At 38.5% G+C, this 22,219-nt stretch overlaps 1 long non-coding RNA gene across 3 annotated transcripts in view; it reads left to right on the top strand.

Annotated features, from left to right (window-relative positions):
* LOC126044479 (uncharacterized) overlaps positions 1 to 21,914 on the top strand; it is a 42,557-nt gene extending 20,643 nt beyond the window's left edge. For all 3 annotated transcript variants that reach the window (XR_007507680.1, XR_007507681.1, XR_007507679.1), the window contains 2 exons: positions 19,319 to 19,414; positions 21,494 to 21,914. This is a non-coding gene — a long non-coding RNA (uncharacterized LOC126044479). The remainder of the gene's footprint in view (positions 1 to 19,318; positions 19,415 to 21,493) is intronic.
* The last annotated feature ends 305 nt before the right edge of the window (positions 21,915 to 22,219 follow it).

Below are 22,219 nucleotides of genomic sequence, written 5' to 3'. Positions count from 1 at the left end.
CCACATGCGTACCTGTAGGAGGCTACGTGTGACCAAGGTGTTCAAACTCCCATTACGGTCAATGGAGACGAGATCACAGGTGCTTACTGCCATCTGAACCACCTAAGACATGTTCAGATGTTAACGAGAGAAGCTGCACTCTTCTGGAGTGGCTGCTAGAGGCCGGGCAGGATAATTTAGCCCATCTGGATAGAACTATACTCGTATGGCTGGGTAACTGAATGTAGCACCTAGTCAGTATGGTGCAAGGGGAGACTACAAATGGCTCAGCTCACCCTAAAATAGATCTTGGACAGTTACATTATTGCTGTGTTTGTATAGCATCTAGTAAAATGGGGTTGTTGTCCACCATTGGGGATACTACATACTGGTAATACTGATAATGTATTAAGACCATTTCAAATATAGTTCTTTGTAGACTAGTGTGTTATGACGATAAATGTGTATTAAAAGACACTGACTCACTCTGACACTATTGTAATGGAGGCTGCATAAATACCTAAGTAAAGCAGATTTGCAAAAATCAGTTTGTTCATGAAGAAAAATGAGCTACATTAGATGAATAAATAATTTACTGACAATAGTTCCCCTGGATCTTATACCAAAATTGATTTACACAAACAATACAGCATATTGTAAGAAGATGTTGTTCTATTCTGCCACTTACTCAGGAAAGCATCAGAAGAATGTTTAGAAATTAAATACTTTCCATACAGAATGTCTGACTTCACTCTAGTAACTGCAGTGTGATTTATATGAAGTTCCATTTAGTAGAGGCATTGCCTTGGCATAGGCAGATGAAATATTTTGAGAACCCGTCCAGGCTGTTTGCTTCTGACCCTTCTGGGTATGCACCATGAGTCTTTACTCCTCCATAATTAAGGGTTTGTTACTGATGAAGAAAGCTCACAGGTAAAATGGCATACAATACAATATTGTCCTCAGCATGTCAAGGACTGATAACATCATTTTTGCAGCAGTGTTTTACTTAAAAATCTGAATTCAAGTCACTAGACTTAACTGTAGGAAATGTGTCCTGAACTCATCAAACATTAGAGGTACATAATTGCTTGGACTGCTATGAAGAGTATGGTCATCTTAAACACTGGGAAAAGCTGTAATTCCACTGAAGTCTGAATTCAGCCAGGGTAGAGCTGAAGGGGAATGGAACTGGTGTCTTTGTGCTAGTATTTGTACCTCTTGTGTTGGATGAATATCTTGTAAGATGATCTCTTCATGAGTACACCAATATAATTATGTAGGTTCAGGGTATTCCAGTATTTTGCCTATACATACTTACAGTTGATGATCCAAACACAGCAGATTTGGGTTTTCACCCCTTTTTATGGCAAAACAGCTAAAAGGTCCTAGAATGTTTAATTTTCTTTCTTTTTAGGCTAAGAGTTTCAGAGTTGAAGAAACAAAAAATATTTTAAAAGATAAAAGAGAAATTAGAGACATAAATACCAAAAGTCATAATACTGAGAAAATGAATTGCCACCTCATAAACTATAACTTTAACTTTCTAATATGACATATGTGAAATATGAGCTTGATTTAGCATTAACTTCTTTCTAAAGAGATTATGGAAGTTTCATTCAGGCAAAACCTGGTCTTACTTATAATTGTCATATGCATATTTATAACCATCATGTACTTATTAGTTCATTAAAACATTTTTCCTCACAAAGATTTTTAATTAAGGTTATGAATTCTAAACGTTCGGGTTTTTTCCTTTGAATTTTATGGTGATTATCATATAAATATACATACATTTACAAGGCAAACAATTTGGAAATACATTCTTAATTTCACTGCAGTATGAGTTACTACCTTCAGTAAGGTTCTGCTATAGCAGATTGCTGATGATATGCCTTTATTAATTTTGGGAGACAAAATGCTATTTTTGATATTTGACTTGACAATTTTTTTGCTTGAATGCCTTCATGCAGTTTTCAATCAAAAACTACCCTGTGCTGTGTAAATTGCAACAAGTTGAAAAGATAACACACTCCATTGGGAATGTACTGTAATACACCTGATACTCTTGAAGTGAAGCCATGAAAATGAAATGTCATTAACCCTAAATCTGTTCAGTTAGATAAAATTCTCACTTGACGAAGTTTCCATAATGTAACATTATTATACATATATTCTTATGCTCACCTCTGTGTAGGTATTTCATGAGTATGTGCACATATTTATGCATGTATATTGTATTTTCGGATGCAGCTTGTGAAGCTGGACTTAGATATTAGAATATATGTTGGAAACTTTAGGGTGTAAACACTGTAAGAAAGCTGTAAAGATTCCAGAAGGAAATTTTATTATTACAAGAAATTCAGAGCAAGAAATCTAAATATCTGATAGGTAGAAACAGGGATACTTGTGACACTGGAAGCAGCAGGATTCATCCCTACCAGACCTTTATAAATCTCTAACACATCCTGAAACTTAGGTCCCTGCTGTGTTAAGTGGGGTGGTGCACTATACCAGCACCCAGCCAGCCACCATGGGAAATACACCACAGTAGCCCACAGTGAGTGGGCATTCCCACCAGCATTAGTCATCACCAAGTGGATGTGTATGGGAAAAGAACACAAACTCTGTAACACTTACTATATAGAGGCAGTCATTTTAGTTAAATTGAGCTTATTTTAGAAACTTGCTTCAAGTTTTTTAACTTGGTTCAAGTTTCCCTTGGAATATCACTGAAGTTTGAGCAACATAATTTATAGGGCCACAGGTGGATGTTATTGACTTGAACAACTTGCATGCCTCATACATGCCATTATTGCTTTGAAATCTGATATATCATAAGCAGGAAGAGGAGCAGTTAATGTAAATCCTTGAAAATCCATGCATATTCTTGATTAATGCATTCCTAGATTTATGATTCAAATGTGGTACTATTGTATTGTTCATTTTTTTAAAATGGGTAATCAATTTGCAACTGCCATTTCCATAACTATGCAAATATATTACTGTGCTCCTGGAAGACAAAGGTACAAACTTATTTTCAAATACTAAGCATTTAGATATCACTGATTAGAAGCTTTGTACATGATTAAGACCATATAATGAATTCCTCAGTTTTAAAAATGGCTTTAAATCCACATGTGTTAGATGCTTAAATATCTATATATTAGAACTTAAGGACTTGATTTCAAATCACAACCGGTTTCTTTTAGTCCTATTTCTGGAAAAATTTATACATACCTTGTAAATTCCATGTCTTACTATGTACTCCAAATACTGAAAGATATCTATTATTTATGTTTTCATTTTTCAAGACAAAAATGAAGTTATATAGATATATATTATATTTTCAGATGCAATTATAAACCTGTAAGACTAGAGATCATAACTGAAAGTCTCAAATTCTCCAGTTCAGAAAGAAAAGTTAATCGCTCTACTTTGTAAAGAGATGAGTTGAATTAAGGACTAAGAATAGCTCTTAGTGTTGCAGACATTTTTGGTACCAGATATTAGCTAAAGATATTAATTAAAAGAAAGTGAAAGCTGCAGCAGCTTCCCCCAAAGATGATTTCTAGTAGAAACATGAATGCATAGAGAAGAGAGGAACTTCTTTTGCAGCTGAACATTTCTAGCAATTTTCTGTTTGAAAGATCACATAGATTGTGTCAATGTTATGTTGCTGAGTTTTCATATGAATTAAGACATCAAGTTTGTTTCAGATAAATAACTATTATTTAACTAAAAATAATGAAAATGCTTCAAGTATTATCTGTAACAGAGTTGTGAAACTTACACAGAAGTGAGATGAAAACTGAGTCATGACTTGACATCATTTTTTTCTCAGATTCCAAATTAAAATTTTTCTGGAAACTCAGAATCAGCTTTTCAGCTCTAAAATATAGATTATGAGGTAAATAACTCCATGTGCAATGTGTAAAAACTTATTTTTTAATTAATTCATTATGCAGTAGGATTTGGAATGGAGTATATTACTGTGTTTTAAGGTCCAGAATTGAGATCAAAGAAATCTAAATTCTACCTATAGCTCTGTCTCGAATTTATGTGAAATAGGACTCTGTTTCCCTGTTTTTAAATACCTTACCAAATATATTGTAAAGCTGTATTAACTAATATGAGAAGTCCACTAAATCCTGAGAGCAAGTAGCATATAACAGCTACTTTTATGATACTTTTATGCCCAATAGTTTACCAACGTTAACAGCTGCACATGCAATATTGTATGATTTGGAAGTTTGGGATGGTTGTTCAGCCACAGGTTAAGTCCCCTGCATTTAGAAGTCTACATGTGTCTATCTGTAATTTGACTCCTTTAACTTCCATTTAATTCAAGGGAGACCTAGGGCCAAATTGAATTTCCCATTCATGGGTGTCTGAAACCATTTGAGATAATGTAATGCATTTGCCTAAACTCTAGCTGCTGCTATAGAAGGATGCAGATTGCTTACAGGTCCCGTTTCATATCTGCCAGCTCAGTGTGGATCCCCAGAAGCATTTCAAAGGCACTAGATATGTATTGTCCAACTCAAGCGAATTCAGTGTAGGGCCACCACAATGCTTGGTGGATGGAGCACTTGTTCTGTGAGGAGAGGTTGAGGGAGACGGGGTTGTTCAGCCTGGAGAAGAGGTGGTTTCAGGGCGCCTGAACAGCATCCTCCAGTCCCTAAGGGTAGGTCATCCAGAAGACAGAGGCAGGCTTTTCAGTGTGGGACATGGATGAAAGACAACAGGCATGAGTTGAAAGAAGGAGAGGGTCAGACTGTATGTAAGGAAAAACTTCTTCATCATGAGAGGAGTTAAGCATTGGAATAAGCTGCCCAGAGAGGCTATGCAGTCTCTTTTCATTCTGGGGTTTTTCAAAAGCATAGTGGACAAAGCCCTGAGCAACCCTGTCTGACCTCCTGAGGTGCCTTCCAACCTGCACAACCTTTGGCACTCTGGTCAGAAGGGCTGAGAGCTATTCAGATCACCAAATAGGTGCCTGGGAGTCACGTAATCTACTTTAGATTGCCTACCTTACAACAAGATACAGTACATATGAAGATACTTGCATCTTTTGGCTGCACAACAAGCTGAGGGTGATTTGCTTCGATGTCTAGCTTAAATGTCTCCTTTTTAGTCACATAATGCTAGCTGAAATAAAGCCTACGTATACAGTCAACTCATTGCCCTCAGTTTATTTACATAATATGTTGCCATTTTAATGATACAGACGAAGGAAGATGGAAATAAGATGAAGTGAAATCTAGACCTTTTGAAGAACAACACAGAATAAATTGGCCATTGAAGCATTTCAGAGTTCTTGTAGCTGCCTAAAATGGATGCTGTGAATAAACTGTTTCGGTATGAAAGAAAGTAAAGAAAGTTGTGTGGAACAAAAAAGAAATATCAAAAAAGTCAGTCAGCTTCCTGGAATAACTCAGTTTGACAAATGATTTAGAAGATTTGTTTTGATTTAAAAACATAAGTACTTAGAGAAACAAAAATGTAACTGGTTTGCCATAAAGGAAATACAATCTGAAATGAGCTCATTAATTTTACTGTAATATCTGAGATTATTTGGTTAATTGCAGAGTAGCACTGATTAATTATTTAGTTGCCATGAAACAGACTCCTGTATACAGAGCCCAAGAAAAGTCTGCAACCTCATTTAAACTCATTAAAATGCTGTGGTGTAGACACATTTGAACGAATCTCTGGAGACAGAGAGCAGAGACAAATGGAACCAGAGGTTTTCACGTCCACAGACTCCAGTTCAGGTCTGTGTTTGCTATGTTCTCCAGAGTTCAACAGGAAAAGTCACTGATGGCTATATTCTTGGCTTTAGTATTTCCCAGTTTGTATCAGTGCAAGTATAACAGATGCACAGGGTAGGATTCTGCTCCGGATGAAGGTATGAAATAGTAGGAGTCTACATGACTTTTACGCATCGGCTGGATATCTGTACTCTCACTGTAGTCTCTGGACAGCTTATCAATGGACCCTAGGAAGAGATTCGGGTCATGCTGAAAGAGACACTTGGTACTGCATTGCTTTCCCCCATAAATAGATATCTAGAGCAGCTTGGGATTCCTTAGGGTATCTTTCCCAGCTTCCAGCTGCCACTCGAGAAGGATTGAGAAGGCTTTCTGTAGGTCCCAGGTCACATCTGCCAGTCCCATGTGGCCTGGTGTTACTCAATGTCTTGGGGTTCCCTAAATGCCTTGTCACGTTCGAATTTGTGATGTGATTTGTGAAAAAAGGAGCACACTCTATATATGGATCCAAGAATTTGTTGCCAGTCCAAGTAAAATAGGACTGCAGCAGGTGCTGTTCCCGTTGAATGACATGCTTCTGACAATAATACAAACTGTTCAATTTAAATAATTTAATTTATGGGGATGAAGTTAATAATGCAATTAAGATATATGGGCTATATCTGTTGAGGATCAGCAGGGGCAGAGCAGCTCTGCCAGGGGCTACAAGCCAGGTGGCACAGGTGAGCCCATCTCCAGCTGTGCCCTCATCGGAGGGTGCTGTCCCGTAGCACCCGAGCAGGGTGAGCGGAGCTGGGGTGGTGACACCAGAGTCCAGACTGCAGTAACTTGGCTGCTTGGCAACTAGAAGCAGCAGAACAACTTCTTGCAGTGTATGAGCTGTTACAGTACCATATTTCCTGGCTGCAGGACTGTGTGTGGGAAGCAGAATAAAGCTCGTATCTCAGCTGACAGCAGCTTGTGTAGACTCCTGGATTTGGTAGTCGTTTTGTAAAACTGCTCCACCCAGTGTTTCCATCCAGCAGTAGGACTGAGATCATTACTACTAGCAAATCTGGCATAGTATAAGCAAATTTGGGAATATTCAGCAAATGTCTTGAGCAGGCCTTTGAGTGAATTTTCTTAAACTTCTCTTGCCACCAGAAGTGATTAAGTGGAAAAAGAATTTTTACATCAGATCTAAGAATGGAGATCAAACATGTGGAAATTTATGCCCTATTCAATTTACTAATAGTCATTAATCTCCAGTGTAATTTGAAAGCCAGTCCCATTTCCTTGGAAAGACATTCCAAATTCTAGACGAATTAATGGTCTGGGCAGAAATGTGTGGTTCTGTAAAACAGTGTAATTATACAGAATGTGAAATTCAAGAGCTCTTAATTCATGGAACAGTTGTAGTTCACTTCAGTACTTTACATGGCTGTTTGATATACACACAGCATGTGCATATGAAAGGAGTGTGTATGAGATGTATATGTATTTGCATTATGAACATTGTGTCACACATTCAGGAAATACAGTTAACTAAAAAAAAATAATCGCTGTGCCAACATTTTCCTGCCCTCCCAGACTTAGCAGGGCATGTATTTTTATAGTTTAACAAGCTTTCCTATTAGATTTTGAAAAATGAATCTAGTTATTGACATACTTGAAGCATATTCAATTAGTCTTGATTTGGTATATTTGATTTAAAGGTTTTTGATTATTTGTTCCATGTTCTAACTTGACAACTTAGAAATGGAATGAAATTAACCTGTCAGGAAGGATTAATGAACTGATTTTGTTCACTAGTTTAGATGATTTACACGAATTCCACTGCAGCTGATCTTGCCACTGAACCAATATTCATTTCTGAAAATGGATTAAAGGTCGATGTTATGATATCCTATACTTTCATGTACAAATTAACATTCATTTACCAGAGGAGTGAAAAGAAAATATGTAAAAAGTGAACTGCTCTGTAGTTTAATTAAAACCACATTGTGTCTTGTGTTAAAGAATGAACATATTCATAGATTATTAGTATATACATTAAATACTGATAAGGGTAATCAATGGACAAAATAATGAATTGAATGTTAGTTAAGCCTATTTTTATCGCATTAAATATCCTGTAAACCTACTTTTTATGTGTAGTACAGAACTATTGATTGACAAGGTGTGTTTCACTGAGAGGCTTAGTTAGCTATTATTAATATGAAAAAGCACATCAATATGCAGAAAAAGATACTTCTGTAGTCTGCTAGTAAGCTATGAATGACTTCTTAATTCTGAATGTTCAAAATTTTTCAAATTCAGCTCACTCTACCTTTGGAAATCTGATAGATGGCATCAGTGGGAGGAGCAGGTTTGGGTGTACCTGAAAAATAAATTGCCTTCATTCCTCCACATCTCAGGCTCCAGCTGAGGGGCAGTGGGGGGAAGGCATGGAACATGCAAGTCCTTCTGTTGTATCAGATTGCCATGGAGGAAGAACTTTAAGTTGTAATTTCACCTGCAATAATTTTCTTCCTTCATAGCATATGCAAATGTGGACAATAACAGAGCAGAAAATATTTGTAATAAACTTCATCTTCTGTAAGAAGGCATTAAAAATACTTGGGTTAAATATTAAAAAGTAATTTTTCTGCCTTTTCATATGAAATATACCACACCTGGCCTCTATATGCAAATAATATGTTCCTGTTTATCCATCTAAAACCTAGTGATTGCATGAGATTTGTTTTGCAGTCTGATTTTGATTGGGGTAAGCGACTGGCTTGACTGAGACGCCCCAGTGACTTGGAAGTGACTAGTGTGAAATAAGTATCTTACTTCTGTGTTAGAATCAGTTGACTAGCGAGAAGTCTTGCTTTCGGTGGACGGACACAGTCAATCAGCTGGTTACATGTGTTGGCTATTAATGCCAGGATTGCTACCTACATTCTATTAGGGGCTGCATCGATTTGGTTGTGGTGTGGAGTCAGGCACAGTCTTATGGTATAGAAAGGTGAGGAAAAGGTGATAGAACCAGGGTGAAGAAATTGTTTGGGAAACAAAACACTGCACTGGGACTGGTGCTAGAAAACAAGAGCAAATGGAGAATAACAGCTGAACTGTGAGATCTGGCTGAGAAGCCAACAGGGAGACATTTTATCAAACAAAGGCTATTTACTGCTGTTTCCCATTACAGCTTTAGTGTTACAATTATTTGTTTTTAACAGAAATTATTGTTTTGGCGTTTATTATTGTGATACAGCCATTGCTTGAATTGTGAAAATGCAAGCAGATTCAATTGTCATCTTTTCTAAGTAATGCAGAATTTTACCTAAGACAGAAATCAAATTTGCATCCAAATTAAGTGAAAGACTTGTACTGGTTCTAGAGCACAAGAATTGATCTCTAGGTTTTAAAAGTACTAAAGAAGATACTTTTCAATTCTTTAGAAAGCATCATGTGTACAATGGCTCTGTGTAGATAATACTTTTTGATTTCACAGTTGTAGGGTAGTATATCCCCTCCCTTATCCTGCTGTTCTATAAAGTATTCTTTTTACTTTTTGCAAACCACTGTACCTTAAACAGGGGTAGTGTGAAACCAGTGATTTCATTATTCGGACAATGGTTGTAAATTCTTAACAAGCTTGCATGTCAAAGGTTATGTTAACTTTCATTTAATCTACATAAGAGTGACTTTCATTTTATGTGCAGCATGTTACATTTTGTATTGGAGTGATATTTAAAAAAAGACAGTTCATTAAGTAACTTCAGTGTATTGACAAATGGGCAGGATTAAAGACCGTTAAAACAATGGCTCTTCAGTGCGTTGTTCCCACCACAATACATTTTAGTATTAACAAGACAACTCTAGTTCTCTAATGAGGGTAATTTTTAGATGTAGTGATTTTTCCAGGACACTACATCTTGTGAATATGTCTTCACTGGCAAGATCTTGAAAGTTTTAAAATGTAAGTTATCCTGGTTATTTAATTGAAACAAAAAGTAATGTATTAGTAATATTAGGAAAGAAAACTCTTTGTCATGGTTTAACCCCAGCTGGCAACTAAGCCCCACACAGCCTCTCTCTCACTCCCCCCCAGTGGGATGGGGGAGGGAATCGGAAGGGTAAAAGTGAGAAAACTTGTGGGTTGAGATAAAGACAGTTTAATAGGTAAAGCAAAAGCCACACACGCAAGCAAAGCCAAACAAGGAATTCATTCCCCACTTCCCATGGGCAGGCAGGTGTTCAGCCATCTCCAGGACAGCAGGGCTCCAGCACGCCTCACCGTGACTTGGGAAGACAAACGCCATCACTCCAAACCTTCCCTCTTTCTTCTTCTTCCCCCAGCTTTATATGCTAAGCGTCATGTCCTATGGTCTGGGATATCCCTTGGGTCAGTTGAGGTCAGCTGTCCCGGCTGTGTCCCCCCCCAACTCCTTGTGCCCCCCCAGCCTCCTGCTGGTGGGGTGGGGTGAGGAGCAGAAAAGCCCTTGGCTCTGGGTAAGCACTGCTCAGCAGTAACGAACACATCCCTGAATTATCAGCGCTGTTTTCAGCACAAATTGAAAACATGGCCCCATACTAGCTACTATGCAGAAAATCAACTCTATCCCAGCCAAAACCAGCACATTCTTACATTTAGTATATCTTTGCACACTTTCCTTATGAAGAAGACTTTGCCTTTAGCAAAGACAGCTTCTGTGATTTTTCTTTAATAAAGTGTAAGTAGAAGAGGCAGGAACTTGGTAAGATTTCACCAGCAATTTGCACATAAAATTATGACTGTACTTAATTTATAGGCACTTTAATACTAATATTTTATCCTGAGTAAACACAGGTTGCTAAAAGTTGCTGGACAAGGGCAAAAATAAGCTCCTTAGAGCCTATCTACTTTGCAACATAATGATTTCAGTTTCTATTGAATTAATAGAAACCTCTTCTAATCCTGGTGTGTTACCCCTTTGTGTAAGCCTTTATCCTACAAATGGTCCAAGTTCCTCCTGGTCTCTCCAGTTACTTGTGTTGTCATATGGCCAAGTGGCTTCATCTTGTCTTATGTCCTTTTAAGTGTCTGTTGAATAAAGAGCAAATGCAGAACATGGTGCATGTGCTGGTTACTCTGGATCAAGCTTAGACAGACAGGGAGGCCCAAGGGAGAGCTTCAGTTTACCATTTCCCTCTGTAAGCCACACTGGGATTGTTATCTACAATTTAACTGCACTTCTGTGTACCTTCGGGTACCTTCATTAATCGCAGTGGATCTTGCCTGTATGTATTTCTGAACCAGCAGCTCCCCTCAGTTCCCTCCTGTCCTGTACTACCTTTGCTTAGTATCATTGCTGTTACTTATTCCCATTGTGGTAGTCCAGAAGTGACCTAAAGGGAGACTTATGCCAAGTATATGGACACACAACATCATCTTAGTGCTTCCTGAAGCAAGGCCTGGACAATCCCTTTTACTGTTTGCCATTTTACCTTGTAATTGACCTATATATTTTTCCTCTCAATTCAAAACTTATACACCTTGAAGTGTTTAATTGCACTGGTCACTTCTGAAATGGTGGAATAATTCATATCCGATAACAAGGTTCAAGTAAAAACTGTGTGGATGATTGATTTTGTGCTTATTTTAGTGCAATAAGATGATTTTGACATACATCAGATTTCTGTTGATAACAAATTGTTTCAGGTGATTTTACTCTGGGACTAATTAGATGTGTAAAGTTAAATATGTCTGAAAGTCTTTTTCAGAATCGAGGCCTTGCTCTGAGGTTTTTTTTTTAATTTAAATAATTTCTACCTTTCCTTATCTTAAAGCTCACTTAGCATTCAGGATTATGAAAATGAGGGTCATGCCCATATACAGGCAGCAATAACAAGGGCTATTTTCCACAGATTGACTTTCAGTGTTTAAAATTTGTAAACAGCAACCAAAAGAACATCGCAATAGTATAAGCTTTTTGCAAAGGGAAATAATCAAAGTGTTTACTGTTTCTTAATTCTTCTTCTTTGGGATCTGTAAAAAGACAATGCAAGAACATAGACAGATAGATAGAGCTCCTTCATTAAAATTGCAAAGGTTCCTGGGGCCAGGAAAGCAATTTGTGAAGGCACAGAGGTAAACATTTTGCACACAGGAAATTAATAAAATGTTCCCTGGTGGTTCTGAAACAGGGTTGCTAAAATATTTTCCTTGCTGTGCATGGGATAATGAGGTCACCATAGCAAACAGAGAGTTGCACACTTGGACCGCAACGGCACAATGGCTCAGGGCTTTCAGCGGTGTCTAGCAGCTTTTTGCACCTCTTCCCAGGGCTAGGGTGGCCTGCAGAACAACTGTCCTCAGGCCTTTCCCATGGGGGTGCTGCCGTAGTTGTAACCACAGGAATCTGGAGCTTCCTTCCATGGGTACGCACCACTGGAGGTTTACACCTGGGAGCCAAATGCATTACTTGCATGTAGCCTGCAGTGGAGAAAATCTCTGTCAGGCTTCTTACTCCTGCCACTCCAGCTGTAAATATATTTTCTTCCATTATCCACTTACATACGTGTGCAAAATGAAACATGCATTCTGCTGAACAGATGCTCTCAAAAATATTCACAACAGTACAACCAAGCAAAAGAAGACCACGTCTACAAAATGCAGCTGGCAATAAATTTTAAAGAAATTTTAAATTGTAAATGTTACCTTCTAACACAATTATGCCAAAATTGATGTTCTTATTTTTTTGGAAAAGGTGAGTAAAGACAAAATTTGTATTAAAAGTCTTAAGTTTCCCACATTAACATGTGCTTGCTATTGCATGCACAGAAGAGAAAGGCTTATTTTCCCATTAAAAAAAAAAAAGTAGTAGCAGTGTTGTTATTAATCTAAGATTATTATACTCTAAGTAGGCTAATGCTAGCTGGGGAATAGAAAAGGGAAAGAGATGGGTGGAAATGTGCAAATTGGATGAAAAGAGGTCTCCTTCTGCTTTAGAGAAAAATGATACAAAAAGGAAAATAGAAGAAAACTGCTAAGTGGAAAAAAAGAGAAAATAAAAGGGGTGTGTGTGTAAAAATGGAGGCAGTGAAAGATCTGTTACACAGAGAATTTGGAATAGGTGAGCATGAAAGCTTTGATTGTTTTTAACTTGCTGTGGAACCAGTCTGTTGGAGATCAGGATTTAGCGCCGTGCAGTCTCCCTTTGGGTTTTACTGACTCTGCTTGGACAAGCTCAGAACCCTTTACAAGTCCAAGCTTTCTCTGCAGTCATCTTCACTGGAATAATTAGTAAATCACATCTCAGAATTCCAAAGCAGTAACAAGTGACTTCTTTATTCAGTATCAATTTCTATGGACATGCTAAAAATTGTGCAAGGGAGTTTCAGTTTTTCCTAGAAGTGAGAAATAATAATTTGGCTAGAAAGTGTTGAAATATTTACCCAACCATCTCTCTTTTTGCTTGCTTAGCTGCAGGGCAAACCAGTGTTAAAAAGACCACCTTAAAAACTGTAAAAAAAAAAAAAAGTAAATATCTTCTTATTTTACCAAGAGGACATTGAAATGTGAAGATTGTCTGTAGTATGCCCTCCTCTGTATAGAATGCTTTATTATCTTGCAGTTTCACTTCAAACAAATTCTCTAATACAACCTTAACTGTGATTTCTCTGGGTATGAGGTGAGAAGACATTCAATATTATAAATCTGTTATGAGGTAGCTGTTGCATTGCCATGGAACGTGATAGCACGGTACATATTTCTAATCAAAATGTTTGGTTAACAGGAAGGTCAAAGAAGCAATTAGTGATGGAATACAGTTCTATTGTGTGCCACGTACTATTTGACTACAATACAAACTGACACCAGGGCGATTTCTGCTATTGGAATCACAGAGGTGACCTAGGGCACTCTATCAAGCTTAGTTTGACCCTGACAGCTTTTGACCAGCTATTTGTTGTCATATCTTTCTGACTGAACAAGATGACAAATATACACAAGTCCTCACGCTCAAATGCTGCATTCTGTGAAGTGAGACAGATTTTGACCTTTAATTGGTAGAGGTCCCCGGGTCTTGTGACTCCACATCTGCTATCTTTATTGTCTTGTAGTGGACAGAAATTCTGTTAACTACTGTAGCAGTATGTGCTCCCAGAATAGGAAAAATGTACTTGCAGTTAAATGGCATCGGAATATGTTATTCAACAAGATGCTCCTTTTTTAAAAAAAAAAGAGATTGCTCTGACTTTACAGAAGAAGAGAGGTTTTGCTCTGGGAAATAAGCCTCTACTGCTTCATGTTATTCTGTACTGATGCAGGGGCCCAACCTGACAAAACAAAAGAAAGGATTTGGGCTGAGTTTGAAAACAGATGAATAAATAAATAAATAGGAACTTTGTCCAGGGCTAGAACATTTGAAGAAATATATATTTACAAATTTTAATAAAACAGAAGTCTATAAGCAGTTTAAGAATTTAGCCTTTCAGAAGAGGAGGAAGAAATTATTGATAATTTTTTTGTGGCAATAACCAAAATGAGAACAGTGTTGTTTTTTTTTAATTAAGGATTAGATTTTTCAATTGACCTTTAGATGTAGATTGCACAGGCAAAATCCTTTACCACAGATGTTTTCGTTTACCATCAAATAAAAGTTGGCTAAGCCTTGAAATATCATTTCTTTACTTGATTTCCCTCTGTTTTGTGGTTGCTCACGTTTCCATGCATATGAGGTTGGTACCCAAATACGTTCAGTAGTTTGTGGACTACTATTCTGCCTTTCTGAATGCTAACAGTCTGCATACTACAACCTGAGAACAACTGCCTTAGAGGAATTAAGTAGTATAGAAAGGCTCTTCACTGGAGAGCTGAAAGGCAGAAAGAGGGTCAAAAATCAGTGAGCAACACAACAATAGAGGATAGTTTATAAATTAGCACATAGAATATCAATAACTTAGTCCTATGTGGCTTCTCATTCCTGCTCTTGGACTGCTTTTCTGAAGCCTTTAATGGGTGAGCGGGCTAGGTGAACGTCCTGTGATCTCAGTTCCTTTTGTCTTAGCCCTTGCACAGGGAACAGCTCCAGGAAGGTGTGAAGAGGGTGATTTCATGGGGCCCTGCTCAGAGGGACCAGACATTTTCAAGGTTCCACTCAGCTGCTGTTCAGTACGTGCCCCCTGCTCATACCAGATCTCTCTTTTGCCTGGAAGGGCCCTCATCAATAAGTGTTATTTGCCTCTTACCTCTGCTTGCTCTTCCCCAAGTTTGCTGTTCATCTCTCAGCTTTTATTGGTCCTTCTTTCAGCTGCCTGCTGCCTGTTTCCCTTTCCAATGGCTATTCCTCAGGCATCTGCCTGTAGCTAGAGGCTCATCTTACACTCAGTCGAATGTTTTTTTTTCCCCTGAAAATCTCCATCACTGGACTGCTCCTTTTCCCCTGGTTCAGCAAGCATACCCTAGAGTGGTGCTTCTGTCCTACCGATCCCATTTAGAGACGGTGGCAGGACTACCAGTATATTAACATGTGTATTACAATATATGAGGAAGTATATAGGCTTATTTGATGTGAAAATGTAGCTGCATTATTTAGGCTGTGGTGAATCATTTAAGATATTCTCATAAAACACTGCTTCCGACCTTAATAGAAATCAAGAGAGATTTGAACATCTTCACATTACTTCTTATCTCAAGCTGTTTTAAAATAAAATATATAATGATTAATAGCAATGACTTGTGATGGGAGAATGTCTAGTGGGTACCATGTAGTCAGCACTAAGTATTTTTCACTTAGGCGGAGGTAGTTCCTCTATGGAGTCTTTAATCACGTAGTTGATTTTAGCAGGCATATACATGAGGACTATTGTTTAGCAAGAATTTTGAGGGCCAGTCTGTTGTATAACAAAGATGTTAATGGTAGAAGCAGGACATAAAATGCTTTGACAGTAAAACTCTTTAAGTACGAGCTTAAGAGGTATTGCAAAACTAGTGTCAGCTAGGTAATTCAAAGACATCTGCAGAGATCTCCAGAGAAAGATACTAGAAATATAGAAGAAAACTATAGTGTGAGACTGAATGAATGCAAGGAGAAAGTAGCCTATAAAACAAATATTTAGCAGAATGTAGAAACCCAGAAAGCAGAAAATAAGGTATTTGTTTGCAGCATGATAAGGACTTGAAGCTAGATTTGTGTCATCAGAAATACCACAATTCAATCTCTTATTCCAAGTGAAAGCTGTGGTAACAGTCTTGATGAAGTGTATGCTGATGAATACTCTGTAAATAGTAATCATTTGCAATTATTGCTAGTAGTTGGATTTTGTGTCTTTCTGTTTTACGACTGCACTTGGTTCAAGAATGATGTGAAAGGAATCTTCTACTCCAGCAGTTTGGCTTCTTGTCCCAATTAAAGCTGCATGAAAATAATTAAACTCCCCCAACTTTGTACAGCTTAAAAATGTTAGTTTGGATGTTTGGTTTTTTGTTTTTTCTTTTTCTTTTTCCAAATGAAAGTCCAAGCAATTAGGCCATTCTGTCTTCTGAATACAGTACCTGCTTGTGGTTGAACACTAGGGATTTCTGTTTTGAAATATTCAGCGCTTTATTCAATTTTCTAAAGATAGGTTTCTATTTAAGATACCCTGCCTTAGTTAGCCCCATGGAGCTGGTGGATGCCATTAAGACCTATGGGATACATGTGCCCCTCTGAAAAGGCAACTAGAGCATCTCATATGGTGCAGTGTGTCTGTGTCAGGCAATTAAGTTGTTTGCTCAGAAATGCTGAATGTGGAAACAATCATATCAACAATGTTTCTTCAAGCAACATAAGAATAATTTTTTATTGATTCTGATTTTACTTTCTGTTAAAATGCACACGCACTAACACAAAAGACCTACAGGAGTAAGGATTCCCTGTGGAGGTGTATATGGAAGCATGCAGGTCATGTGGTGGAGCAACCTCGAAAGATGGGCCCAAGTTGGGATCTTGCCAGAGCACTTCATCATAGTCCATTCTCAAATTGCCCAGAAGAAATGGACTATTGAGAACAGACTTCATGGCTAATTGATGACCTCTTTCCCAGCTAATCTCCTTCTCCAAAAGATATCTCTGTAGAGGTGTTTTGGGCAGCTGATGTTCCACCTGCCCAGTGGTCTTGCAAATCACTGGGTCTACAATGCCTGTGCAAGTAGGTCCTGTTGTGATGGAGTGGGAATAAGATGGTCTCTGCAACAGTAAAAATGCTGAACAGGTCACATGTTTTGGTAAGGCAACAGATAGGAGTCCAACTTGTCTATTTGTTCAAGAAATTACTGGCCCAAATATTCTCATCTACACAGTACAAAACATACTGCATTCAAAAAGCTGTGTTTTTACACCTTTGTTTCCCAGATGTTCATGTTTGCGTAAAAGCAATGATACAAAGCAATGATAAATTGCACTTCTAGAACATATCAAGACAACTCCTTAACTTTTAGTTGTGCTCAAGTTTAGTTGTGCTCATCACTATCTACAGTTTTATGCTTTCTTCTGGGTCATTGTTGGGTTTCCTACAATCTTTATGTTAAGCACAGAATTTTAGCAATTGCTGAAATTCTTGCTCACACAAGCGCCCTAGGACAAATTTTCCATCTGCTCTTTAGTATTTTAGTTATGAATCTATGTTTTGCTGATTTTGTATTATACGTCTAGTTATAGCAAGTTCACCTAGATCCCAGGAATAATAATATTTTTTTAGATATGAAACTGAACAAATTTCTCTTCTGTCCTTTGGTGAATTTGATAGAAAAATAGGATCCCTCCCCACCCCCTTCATCTCCTGCTTTTACCTTTCTGTTGGATGTAATTGCCTGGTCCTGTTATACAATGATGTGCCAGGCCCTACATACTCTGCCCTTTAGACTGCTTCCCCCTCCAATAAAAACATGGAAAACAAATAATTCTGCCTTGATGGTTCTCAAGAGCGGATGGTTTTACGACTTAATGTTCCAAAATGTATTTTAAAAATGTATCTTTCTAAGACACCACTGTTAACTCTTTCATTTCCCTTTATATTCTTAACATTACTGTTCTGTTTCTTTTAGCCCATGAAAAAGAGTTGCAGTAAGAGAGGCTGACCTTTGACTTACGACTTGCTCCTGCTGCTTGTTCCATTTCATCTCATGCTTTACTTACATTCAGCAGAAATCATTTTAGCAGCCCCAAACGGTTTTGATTTAAGATCAGCACTCAGAATAGTAGAGCAGAAACAAATTATAATACATGTTTCCAAACCAGCTTAATGCCTTTTCTCTCTGCTGCAAGAAGTAAAATGTGGCTTCTTGGCATTCCCCACCAACTAGCATTTCACTGTAGAGCAAGCAGCGAGCAGAAATGTTGCAGTGCTGCTTGCAGTCAACATATGTAAAATCAGATTCCGGCTACTCAGGTTTAGACACTGAAATAGACACCCCTTTTGGCTGCGGCTGACACTCAAAGATTATGTAGTTTCGTATTTATCTTGATTTTCTTTCGCTTCATGCTCCCCCACCAGCTTCTGCTCTTTCCCACTTGCTCAGGCGTTTCCAAAGCAAGAAAGCACTATATTTTGCTCCAAGAAGAGTAACACTACTTCGCATGATATGCTTTCAGAAGGAAGTTTACAACGGTTGAAATATTTGAATTTCCTCCGCAAACGTTTTCAGCTTTTGGTGTGGGAGTTTGGGAGCTCAGGGCCCGGCTCTGCTTGCCCTGCCCAGCGGCCGGTCTGCCCTTGGGGTGGGCAGTGGGGGCTGTGGGGTGCGAGCCCCCGGCCGTCCCCAGCACGGCTCCCCGCGGCTCCCAGAGGAAGGCTTCAGGGCCGTCCGGAGGATGCAAACTGCTCTTTAAATGCTATGCGCAATCACACATATACGTATGATTTATTCAGGATTCAGAGCCTCTTAGGCAGAACTGATGTGGCAAATAAAGAGAAAGACAGGAAAAGCAGATGCTTTACTCGCTCTTTAATACTACTCTCAATCTCTGGCTAATCAAAATCCCTCAATAAACAAGACCAATTTGGCGCATACATCTGTTCCATATCCAGCCTATATTGTCAGTGGTGTCTTGCTGAATTCTTTGAGGCTCAGAGCCTTCACCACCTGCAAGATCAGATCTTTGACTGTAACCAGATGGTGGCATTGTAGCATTACAGCAGTTTTCTAAAGTTGCCATAATTTCACTTGGGGTAATCCAGAAAGCTGTGAAAAGCAGAGAATACATTTTGAAGCGGAAGAGCTGGAGAATTTTGCACACTAAAAATTATGCTCGTGCATCTAGAGCTGAAAGGGGATGCATAAGCAGAGGATTCTTTTAATCACCAACAGTAATAAATAAAATGTTATATTTAAAGAATGATCAACGTGTAGGAAAATCCAAGCAGGCAGTGATACTTAATTTGTTCATGGAGATCTTCAGTATTTAGGAGTATTTATGAGCTATTGGTTGGGAGAGAAATTTAAGAAAGTGGGGGAAGGAAGGGAATTACACTGCAAATGTCTAAAAATACATTAAATCTGAAAATGACAAATTAGAGAAATAATATGATTTTATTATACCTTTCTTTTACATTTTTTTTTCTTTTCTTTTAACCAGGAAAACAATGATGTGCAGATTGTGGCACAGAAGCACAAAGTGAAAACATAGTAATTCTAAACCTGACTCTACCATGTTATTTCACTGTCATTTCCAGTAAGTTATTAACCTCCTCTGCTTCATTCTCTTCAGTTCTGAAGAAAAGGAGATAATGCTGTAATGCTTTCAACACTGAAAGGACTAATTAGTTAATATCTGCAAAATATGTTGAAAAATGCTGTGTGCTAACAACATTTTAGCATGTTGTTCACATATTAAGGTTACAGGGGAACCACTGTTAACTCCTTCTCCAAACCAGCTATGTTTTCTGCTTCCTCAGTACTTGCTAACCAAGTGGTTAGCGTTATGCTTGCACCAGCTGGATTTACATTTGTACCCGGAGGCCAGCACTCAGACCCTGTTCTGCCCAGTTGAGACCTGTGACTAATTTATTCTCAGAATAATATTCTCACCGCCAGCCTTTCTTTTTTTTACCATGCTTTCACTCTGATGAGACCCGAAAACATACTACAAATCTCAAAACCCAGTGTGCAGAGAGGTTGCTGGTTTTTTTCAGGTCTGAGAGTGCACAGGGGTCTAAACCCGCAAACTGCGGGTTGGGCACTGAAGTCACCACTTGTGTGGAGTGGTGTCGTTCTGAAGACAATTTTCTCTGAATGTTTTCTAAACAATAATTACACCTTAGCCATACCGTGTGAAGAAGTTGTGGTTGCCAGCTCACAGAGATTTTGTGAATGGTGGGATTTTGCCCAGAGGCTTGATAAGAGAAGAAACTTTATCTCTCCTGCTCAGCTACAGTCCTACCTGTCCTCCGATCTGCTGCCTGCATCACCTGCCTGTTTCGTGGCAGTCGAGCAGCTAACCAAGGATGCTCAAAATCAGGCCGTACATTGGAGGGAAAGAAGGAAAATGCGGGAGGGAAGTACTAGAAAGAACCCAGCAGTTTTGAGCAGCTCAGCCCACTGTTACTCTCTTTACAAAGTGCCCGGGTGCTAATGGGAAGATGGGGAAAACTGTTGCCAGCTTCTGAAAGCTGGAGAAAGACCACCATGGAGGAATGGGGCTGAACTGAGAAAAGGGAATAACTGAGATGGAGGCTGAAGGGACAGGGTTGATTTTGAGCTTGTGATGTCCTATAATGAAGGACAAGACCTGCTGCAGCACTAGGGGCTCAGATCTGCTGTCTCAATAAGTCTATGAAAGAAGAAAGATTTTACTTTCATACATGGGTACACGCAGGGTGGACAGCAACAAAAGGAAAAATGAGGAAATGCAAAATTTTATGAGGTGAGATGAACTTAACTGAAGGTACTGATTCTGGAAGGGATCATCTCCTTGTCATCACCCCCTTTATTTGTGCTTATTTGTACGGGATTTTAATGGAGTTGTTAGGTGTAACTTTACTGTAACTAGCTTGAATTTATTTACAAATGAACAGTTCCTCTCAAGTAAAATTAGTCTGAGTGAAAACAGGATCAGTGTGAAATACCACCAGTCTTCCTAGTGGGACTACAGCCACTAGTGTATGGAGCCTCTGAGACCTGCAGGGTAAATCCCACAGCTTTTTTCAGATGCCATATGCTTATTTGCTCTATAGGTTATTTCCCCATGGCCCGTGGCTCTGACTTGTGCAGCCAACCCAAATTGCATGGTGAACGTGGGGTTTCACTAAAAAGCAATCGGGCAGAAATAACCTCTTAAAGATCTGGCATGTTAGCCTGAGTTTTAGCCCATACCATCTGTGAAGAGCGAGCTTGTGTTAAACACGTTACCTGGCCAAGCTAAGGCATTTACTGCATGGAAGAAACTTGATACAGGGACTACTATAACTCAAGATAACTTAGAAGCAAAGACAGTCCACAGAAATGGTGATTTTGGCCAGGATCACATTGTAAGGAATTGTGACAGACCTGGCTACAAGAACTGGTAGATTTGGCCCTAGCTTCTTGCTTTAACTGGAAAGCAACAGCATTGCCTCATAAATCATCCTAAAATATATGAGGGGGGGAAAAAAGAAAAGAAGGTAGTTTTTACATCACTTTAGCAAAAGAAAGGGTTAGCATATGGCTTGAGTTCTGCCATTGATTTCAACAGCAGCCCATTGAGCCTATATTTTGTCTGGAGCTGAAAGCTCACCACTCGTTCAGCTTTTTATCTCTTGTGTTGTCGGTGCAGGACGGTGTTACGCGACGTGAAGGCGTAGACGGGGACCCAGGTGTTGCTTCTGACTAAAAGCCTCTCTGCTGGAACTTCCTGACTCATTTCCCTGATTACAAAGACAGCAGGTGTCAAACACATCAGAAAAAGAACAAAGGACATTATCTATCCATACTTAATTAAAGGCAGAAATGCACTCAAGCCTGGCTGGCTGAACCAGAAGGCCGTGAGGGTGATAGTGTTTTAATTTATTTTAACTGTGCAGGAAGGAATTTAAGATGATTGCTGAGAACAATGTAATTAAAGTATAGAATTATTTTTCAATTTTTTGTTTGTCCTGTTTTGATTTTTTTAGAAAAAGATTATATTTGGATTTCCTTACAGTTACTTTATTTTTATAAGTACTTCTTGTGAATACAGCACATGACATACATTTAAAATATACAAGGTAGCCTGATAAATATGCAGTCTTATATCATCTTAGCTTTAGTTTAAATGTCATTGAAGGAACAGGCTTTCAACTCCATCATCTTCAGTGGTTACATTATTGGATTTTTTTTTAGCAGTTTAATTTTTCTATTACATGAATCCTATCTATTCATCAAATAAAAATGTGGCTCACATCTTATGGTTCACCTTGCTACTATATGTTCTGCATGAATTCAGTCACCCTTTCAGTTCTGTAAAGATTTTCAGTATAAAGGATTAGGAAAAGAGATGTAATCTCTGTTTATAAAAGGCACT

The sequence above is a fragment of the Accipiter gentilis genome, chromosome 11 (assembly GCF_929443795.1).
Source record: "Accipiter gentilis chromosome 11, bAccGen1.1, whole genome shotgun sequence".
NCBI classification, from domain to species: Eukaryota; Metazoa; Chordata; class Aves; order Accipitriformes; family Accipitridae; genus Astur; species Astur gentilis.
The sequence above is the reverse complement of the archived record's forward strand: the minus strand, read 5'-3'. Positions and strand labels throughout refer to the sequence as shown.